This window comes from Glycine soja, chromosome 10 (genome assembly GCF_004193775.1).
Source record: "Glycine soja cultivar W05 chromosome 10, ASM419377v2, whole genome shotgun sequence".
Taxonomy (NCBI): domain Eukaryota; kingdom Viridiplantae; phylum Streptophyta; class Magnoliopsida; order Fabales; family Fabaceae; genus Glycine; species Glycine soja.
This window is the reverse complement of record NC_041011.1, coordinates 9,332,875-9,341,176: the sequence shown is the minus strand read 5'-3', so window position 1 is coordinate 9,341,176 and position 8,302 is coordinate 9,332,875. Positions and strand designations below refer to the sequence as shown.

Sequence of the window (8,302 nt, the reverse complement as noted above, 5' to 3'; positions counted from 1 at the left end):
CAAAAGCATATTCAAAACCAAGGCTGATTAGATGGGTCCTGCTCATACAAGAATTGATATAGTCATCAAGGACAAAAAGGGATTCGAGAATGTGGTAGCTGATCACCTCTCCTAGTTGAAGAATGAAGAAGTGACCAAAGAAGAACCGAAGGTAAGGGGAGAATTTCCTGATGAGTTCCTCTTACAAGTCACCATTAGACCATGGTTTGCTGATGTGACCAACTACAAAGCCACAGGAATCATCCCTGAAGAGCTTAACTGGAGTCAGCAGAAGAAATTTCTACATAATGCCTGCTTCTATGTGTGGGATGATCCACATTTGTTCAAGCTAGGAGCAGACAATCTATTGAAGAGGTGTGTTATGATGGAGGAAGCACAGAGCATCCTTTGGCACTACCATAATTCACCATACGGTGGTCACCATAACGGTGATAGGACAACAACAAAGGTGTTATAAGCAGGGTTCTTTTTGCCCTCAATCTTCAAAGACGCTTATGATTATGTGCATCGATGTGACAAATGCCAGAGAATATGGGGGACTTCCAGAAGGAACAAGATGCCTCTATAAAACATAATGGAGGTAGAAATCTTTGACTGTTGGGGGATTGACTTTGTGGGGCCTCTCTCATCTTTATACGGGAATATCTATATCCTGGTAGTTGTTGATTACGTGTCCAAGTGGGTGGAAGCAATAGCCACTCCCAAAAATGACACTAGGGTAGTGATAAACTTCTTGAAGAAAAACATATTTTCCCATTTTGGAGTACCATGAGCCTTGATCAGTGTTGGAGGAACACACTTCTGCAATACACAATTGAAGAAGGTTTTGGAGCATTACAATGTAATACATAAGGTGGCCACACCTTATCATCCCCAGACCAATGGCTAAGTAGAAGTTTCAAATAGAAAGCTAAAGCAAATCCTTGATAAGACTGTCGCATCATCAAGAAAGGATTGGGCTTTGAAGGTGGACGATTTTCTCTAGGCTTACAGGACTACATTCAAGATTCCCATAGGCCTTTCACTATTCCAGTTGGTTTATGGGAAAGCATACCACCTACTAGTAGAGTTAGAGCACAAAGCCTACTGGGTCGGGCCCTCAAACTTCTTGACTTTGATGAAGTTGCATCTGGAGAGAAGAGGAAGTTACAATTGCTAGAGTTAGAAGAAATGAGGATGAACGCCTATGAATCATCCAAGATTTATAAGCAGAAGATGAAGGCGTTTCATGACAAGAAACTACAGAGACAAAACTTCCAGCCAGGCCAACAAGTCTTGCTCTTCAATTCCAGACTCAGGCTATTTCCAAGAAAGCTGAAGTCAAAGTGGTCAAGGTCATTTTTGATCAAAGAAGTAAGACCTCATGGAGCTGTGGAATTAGTGGACCCTACAGCAGGCACTCCTCAGAAAAGATGGATCATCAATTGACAACACTTATAATAAATTAAGCGCTTACTAGGAGGCAACCCAACATTTTTGTTAATTTTTGTTCTTCAATTAAAAAAAAAAACAAGATTTTGTTCAGGATCTTCATAGACTCTCAGTCCACCTAGCATGTATCCACCATTGATGACCCAGAGGCCTTCATCCAGCAGGTTGTTTAGCCAGGAGTCCAACCCTCCACTAATGGGGGAGGGAGGGTGAGCCCTCTAAGGTCAGAGATACCACTGAAGCGGGAACTGGGGATGACACCATATTGCAGATCTGACAGTTGATTGGGACCTATGGCCAGAATTATGTTGAAGAAAGCAGGATTTTATTCAGTTTTTAGTTTTTATTTTTTTCTCTCAAATAATTGCATGATACTACAAGAAAAATAACCTATGCCTACAGACGCTTTTTTGCTACAAACATAAATTAGTGTAGGTAAATCTCAAAAATACTTTTACCTACAACTGACTAATGTAGGTAAAACTCAACCACTTGTACCAACCATTATTTGGTGTAGGCATATTCATTAAAACTAAAAAAATACTTCTACCTACAACTATGTTGTGTAGGTAAAACTCCAAAAAACTTGTGCCTATGGTTGATTAGTGTAGGTAAAACTCAAAAGAATTACTACCTACAGAAGCATAGTGTAGGCAAAATATCATATAAAAATATATAACTTTAATTTTGATATATTAAAATTAATAGTATACTATAATCGACCTCAAATTATTGAAAAACTAAATAATGCTTCACTTAATTGGACCATCCCCGGACCCCGGTAAAAGATTGTGGAGCAGATTTCATTGTGACACACACTATTTACTTTGGGCCTTGTTATTAGGCTTGGGAAAGCCCGTTCTCAGTTGGGTAATTGGGTGAGACTTGTTGAGTTTATTCGGGTCAAATAGTTTAACGGGTTAACCCACAATGAACCCTTTAAAAATAATAAAAACAAAATAAAGGGTTTTAGAATTAGGGCGTTTTCAGTTTTTCCTCTTCTGAATCCACCACCACTGCAGCGTGGACAGAATCGGAGTGCAGCCGTAGCAGCAGCAGTAGAAGTCCTGTAAGTGCAAAGCCACACCTTCCAAACTCACATTTTAATTCCAATTGCGTCGATAATATAGTTAGAACAATGTTATATCGATTTTCTTAATGCTTTCATCATTGTATTTTTATACATTTTTGAATGTTATAGTCAAGATTAGATTGATCCTAAGTAGGATAAAAGGATTATATACTGTTGTAACACAGAGGAAAACACTTGGCTACTGGTAGCTTTAATAGAACCACAGCTTGCAGTAGAAGTTTCATGAAGATGCACTTTTTATTGTTGTTAACTTTCTGTGCTTTTTAGGGTTCTGAGAAGTAGTGTTTTTTGGCAATTCAAGGGATTCATTCTATTGGAAGTTAATTGTTCACTAATTAATAGTTTCTATTGCATATGATAGTCATCTAATACATGTTGACCCTGTCGTATTCTTTGATTCCCTAGGTTATTCAACTGATGAGATTTCTGCTTGCGGTAGTTTAATTTGATGATAGGAGCAGGACCTAAGAATATGTATTTCAATTCTTGAATAATATTTTATATGTTCCTCATTATTGTTTTCTGTTTTGGACCTTTTTCTTCTTCTTTTCTAGTGAAGTGCTGCTCTAGTTTGAGGCACAATGAGATTGGAGAAATGCTGGTTTTGCTCTTCAACCATATACCCTGGACATGGAATCCAGTTTGTTCGTAATGATGCAAAGGTACAAATGAAGTTCACTCCTTGCTAACTTTGGAATAATCTTCAATTCATCATAAAGAATTTCTTCTTTTATGAAAGATTAAATATTTAAAAAGTTAGTCGAACCTTCCCCTGGTCCTTTTCTGTAAATGCTACTTCAGAATTAGTAATTATGTAATTGATTGTTCTTGTTGGATCAGTTGAGATTTACTGTTTTAAAGTGGTGGCTCAGGTTCCTCATGATTCTTTATTTTTTTGTTTTGCAGATTTTTCGGTTTTGTAGATCTAAATGCCACAAGAACTTTAAAATGAAGAGAAATCCTCGTAAGGTAAAATGGACCAAGGCATATCGTTGAGTGCATGGAAAGGATATGACACAGGTAATTACTTGGATATCATATACCTGCTTAATTTAATTGCCGTGATTTGGGCAAACTTCACAGTTGTTATATTTTTGTTTTAGGACTCAACTTTTGACTTTGAGAGAAAGAGAAATAGGCCTGAAAGATATGACAGGAATCTTGCGGAGAATGTCCTCAAGGCCATTCCTAAGATTGATAAGATCAGAGTCTCGAGGGAGGAGAGACACCATAAGAACAGGTCTTTTTTGACTTAACTTGTATATATGTATATTGAAAAGGTTTACTTCGTATTTTCTATTGGCCTTTTACTGAAATTTTGTAAAAACTTCAATAAGATGAAAGGAAAAAAGGAAAAATTGCTGAAGGAGGCAGTGAAGGAGTTGGAGTAGGGCATCAGTTTGGTCAAAGCTCGTTCTGTGCTTCAACAGGATCCATCTCTCACTTTACCAAAGATCAAAGTCAAGGTTTCCCAACAGCAATCAGAGGAGAATCATGCCATGGAAGAGTAATTCTAACAATGTTGCACTTAATTTTTGCTATTTTAATATTTGTTGCTAAATTAGTTGCCTGTAAGATCCAGTTTACCAGTTTCGTTGTGATCATTAGTGTGAATGATGTGATTCTCAAACAAGATTTCAAACATTTGATGTATTTGTCTCTTGAAACTATGGTTCTCTGAGATAGTAAACGATTATAAAGGAAATCAGAAAGTTGTTGCTATAGCCTAATAAAATCTTCTTGGGTTGGAATTGGTTGGCTTGCTGGGTGAAGGAGTCATCATTGAAGTAATAGCATGTTTGTTACTGTCTTAAGCAAGCATTAAATGTTGATGATCGCACCCTTCTGCTAGATTGCTTGTTTACACAAAATGAGAAGGTTCTCTTTCTCTCCTATTTCTATTGAACATTATGTATATTTGAATGGAAATTGTCCACTTGCTCAGTTTCTTATATGTTATACATGATGTAACTCCTTTTGCAGGTTGTTGTAACTTTTCAAAGGCCATGTTGCAGCAGATCTCTAACTTTGTGTAGCATAATAATAAGCTCATGTATATAATTTAATTAAAAATTATAATAAAAAAAGAGTGTAATTAGGAACTAGTTTTATTATTATTATATGACATTTACCTACAGAAGACCGTAGGTACAAGTAAATTGACTTTTACCTACAGTTAAAGATTATAGGTATAAATTAATATCTTTTACCTACACATTTGAAATAGTAGGTGTTACCTATAGTGATAGTTAAATTTGACTGTAGGTAAAAATATATCTGTAGGTAAAGCCTATAGTGACAGACTATTAGTTGTCATTGTATACCCCTCAAAGTTGACGCAAAAAACGTCTGTAGGACAAAGTCCTTTATACATCTACCTATGGATTTTGGACTTCTAGTGATAGATTTTGACTGTAGGTAAAAGTCATTTTCCTTGTAGTGGTTGGCTTTTTGGCTACTAGCACTAAGGCTTTTTCTGAAGGACTCAAACACTTGAAATGATGCATACCATTTTTGTAAAAATGTTGGTTCCATGAAGGCAAGTGCCAGCTCAAGTAGTGAAGTATGAATCATAACAAAGAGAGAAAAGGTTAGCCTATCTGAAAGAAATCATGGTGCGGTAAGCCAACAACTTAGTTTTATCCTGGTGAGTTGTGTGAAACTTATTTGTGAGAGAATGTCTATTTTTAACTTCCTGATTTTGCATCATTCTTAGACATTTAGATTAATTACATGAGGTGGAAATGATCAAGGTCCTGCTTCTTTTTATTTTCAGTCACTTAGCCAAAAAGCCAACCTTTGATGATAATTTATCCCTTGCACCTTATTTGAGCCAAAAATGATAATCATGTTTTATGTAAAACCCCTAAGCCTACTTTAATTATTTCCTACCTTGTTGTAGGGTTTAAGAGAGCATAAGGGTTTTAGTCATGATATGCCCCTAATTTGAGTGAGGGTTAAGGTAAAAAATTGTCTTAGGAAGCTAAAATAGTAGACAATAAGGCACCCTCAAAAAGCTTGTAAGCCCAAAGTTTCAAAAAAAAAAAAGGTGCCATAAGTGCTGTAAAAAACTGAAAATGAAAAAAGGAAGAAAATAAATAGGTGCCATAAGTGCTGTAAAAAAAACAATAAATTGAGGCTGAAAAAAAAAAGCCTAGGCTAAGTAAGTGGAAGTTTTTCTAGGATAAATGCTCTCTTATAACCTTAATTTTTGAAATCCTAGAAAAACCATAATTTCTTTGATTAGCTGGGACACATTACAAGCCAATCAAAGTCCTTAGTGATCCACCAAGTGTAAGCATGATAACTTTAACTGAGATGAAGAGCAAAATTGGGAACATTAATTGCAAGTCGTAGATTTTTAAACACTAACCCAAGACACTTGTGCACAGAGAGAAACACTAAAGCCTTTTGAGGAAAAGTGCGGCAAGCCGACCTGATTGATTTCTGCTACTAATCAAATGTATCTCAATGTTTGTTTGTGTGTCCATTGCAAGATCATGATGGAAAATGGAAAAAGGTCCAACTAAGGAAATTTGCAAAATTGCATCTATTGAAAGTGTTGGGGCAATCGGAGCCTGCTCTCATTTTTGTTTTTGCTCGAGGACAAACAAAGTTTTTAATTTGGGGGATTTTGATAACTGTTAAATATGAGTTATTTTTTATAATAAAAATATATTGAAAATAGTTTTAAAAATATTTATTTAGCAGTTATTTTTTGCTTAAATGTTAGGAATTGATATTTTTCTTATTTATGGCTTGTAGATATGAAAAGGAGGGATTAAAAGCAAAAACAAATCCAGAAAATATCAAAAATATAAATAAGAAATTTTTTTTGTATCAGGCCCAAGTCCACTCCAACCACTATAAAAAGAGAGTCAAGCCCAAGCCCACTCCAACAGCTATAAAAAAGAGTCAAACCAAAGAGAAAAGACACACCGAGTCTCAGAGCACTCTAATACACACCTAAAACCTGAGAACTCTCCCTTAGGAAATTCTTTCTTATCTCTCATCATTTTCTATTCCCTTTTTCCATCCCTTTTCTTCCATCAATTTCTAAACCCCTTTTCAAGTGTAAGGCCCCTTATGACTATGAAAGGCTAAACCCTTAGTTAGGGTCTAGTAGGTCTAAAAAGTCAAAAGATGTATTGTATACTTCATATCTATCAATGCAAACAGGGGTTTTCTTTCCTATTATCCTTTCTTATTTTTAATTTCATGTATCATTCATCCTTACATCATCTTTGGGGGTTAAGTGCTCGACAAAGGATAATCCTTAATAGAAATACAAGGAAGATTTTACAAGCATCAGTTTTAGGGATCAGTCGCTTAACAGAGGGTAATTTCTAATAGAACTAAAAGGAAAGGGTATCTTGATAAAATCATTGTTAGACATAGAGTGATTGCATTATGCCCATGCATCAAAGCAAGCATCTAGAATTAGAACTTCATGCATTTTATCTATTGAATCTTTGCAAAGACATTTGGGAGATAGATAGGTAAGATAGTCTTGTCATCGTGAGATATTAGGGAAAAGTATTCTAATAAATGTGGGTAGGAAAAATTAACCTAATTGATAGATAAAAATTTAAAATAATATATCTTAGGAAAATAAGGCATGTTAGGTCCTAACATTCCCGTCTCATTGAATTCCCTATTATTTCTTTTGTTTTCTATTAATATCTATTATTTAGTTAATGTTCTTTTAACTCATCTTTTACCTCATCTTATCTTTTCCTTTTATAAATTAGAAATTATCCATCACAAGTACAAAACAAAGTCCCTGAGGAAATCGACACTTGGACTTCTGAGTCTTTACTACTTAGACATTTGGTACACTTGTCAAACCGTTAACAAAGACGGTGACATCAACTCAAAGTTCTTCCCCAACTTTGACAATGCCAAAAAAAATATATGAACCAAATTTCCTCCCTTAACCGTGAAGGTTATGTTGCTTCTCTTTATTTTACCAATTTGTTCCAATCAAAAAATAATTGTAATCAATTTTAGCCACTACTTAATAATATTTAGCCATGTGTTTCTGTGTATGACAATGACCTCCTTTTAGCTTCTTCATGACCTCCTTTTAGCTTCTTTCAATATTGATGAATTTAGAACTACTTTTTTTCCAAATGAATTCAGACAAATCCCTTGGACCAAATGGCCTTAACCCTGATTTCTACAAAAAATTATAGTACCTTTGTGGTCATGAAATTTTCCATTTAGCAGTTTCTTGGCTTCAAAGTTGCGAGCTCCCCCCACAATCATTGTCCTCATCCCCAATACCAATAACCCCTAATCCATGAAAGTCTTCCGACCTATATCACTTTGTAACGTCCTCTACAAAAACATCTCGAAAGTCCTTGCAAACTATCTTAAAAACCTTTTGCCAAACTATATCTCCCAAGAACAATCAATTTTTGTTGAAAACCAATCCATCCTTGATAATGTTATTAGCTTTAGAAATCATTCATCATATGAAGTGCAAAAAGAAAGGAAAGGTGATATAGATGGCTTTCAAAATAGATATCAGCAAAGCTTTTGATAGAGTGGATTGGAACTTCCTTCAGTTGTTAAAGAAAATGGGTTTCGAAGACAAATGGGGTGGCCAGATGAAGCTTTGCCTTCAAACAGTTCATTTTTTAGTTTCTGTGAATGGTGATTTAGTAGGACCAATTTATCCAGAGAGGCCTTAGGCAGAGTGACCCTTTATCACCTTACATGTTTATCCTATGTACTGAAAATCTTTCCCAAACACTTAAACACAATGAGATCAAA

General features: G+C 35.4%; 1 pseudogene; it reads left to right on the top strand.

Annotated features, from left to right (window-relative positions):
* Nucleotides 1-2,434: 2,434 nt before the first annotated feature.
* Nucleotides 2,435-3,780, top strand: LOC114371329 (annotated as a pseudogene).
* Nucleotides 3,781-8,302: the final 4,522 nt, after the last annotated feature.